Source organism: Nomia melanderi, unplaced genomic scaffold, assembly GCF_051020985.1.
Source record: "Nomia melanderi isolate GNS246 unplaced genomic scaffold, iyNomMela1 scaffold0014, whole genome shotgun sequence".
NCBI classification, from domain to species: Eukaryota; Metazoa; Arthropoda; class Insecta; order Hymenoptera; family Halictidae; genus Nomia; species Nomia melanderi.
This window is the reverse complement of record NW_027475130.1, coordinates 10,937,616-10,938,570: the sequence shown is the minus strand read 5'-3', so window position 1 is coordinate 10,938,570 and position 955 is coordinate 10,937,616.

Below are 955 nucleotides of genomic sequence, written 5' to 3'. Positions count from 1 at the left end.
ACAGATAGCGCAATAAATCAAAGTGCATTGTCTGTAGGAGGCACTGGCGAATGAATCTGTGCAGCAGGAACGACCTCGGACCACCAGTGGCCGACAAAATTACAGGTATTCGGAATCCGTCACCCAAGGTCATGTAAAAATCCAATATATATCTGGTGATATCTCGGGTGCTATTAGAGATAGCCCAATAAACGGAAGTGAATTATCTGCAGGAGGCCCTGGCGCATGAATCTGTGCAGCGGGAACGACCTCGGACCACCAGGAGCCGAGAAAACCACCGTCTCATGGGGCCGGACACTCAGGGTCAGGGAAAAATCCAATATATATCTGGTGATATCTCGGGTCCTATTACAGATAGCGAAATAAATCAAAGTGAATTATCTGCAGGAGGCCCAGGCGCATGAATTTGTGCAGCGGGAAAGACCTCGGTCCACCAGGGGCCGAGAAAACCACCGTCTGATGGGGCTGGACACTCAGGGTGAGGGAAATATCCAATATATATCTGGTGATATCTCGGGTGCTATTACAGATAGCGCAATAAATCAAAGTGCAATGTCTGTAGGAGGCCCTGGCGCATGAATCTGTGAAGCGGGAACGACCTCGGACCACCAGGGGCCGAGAAAACCACCGTCTCATGGGGCCGGACACTCTGGGTCAGGGAAAAATACAATATATATGTGGTGATATCTCGGGTGCTATTGCAGATAGCGCAATAAATCAAAGTGCATTGTCTGTAGGAGGCCCTGGCGCATGAATCTGTGCAGCGGGAACGACCTCGGACCACCAGGGGCCGAGAAAACTTCAGTCTCATGGGGCCGGACACACTGGGTCAGGGAAAAATCCAATATATATCTGGTGATATCTCTGGTCCTATTACAGATAGCGAAATAAACCAAAGTGAATTATCTGCAGGAGGCTCTGGCGCATGAATCTGTGCAGCGGGAACGACCTCGGT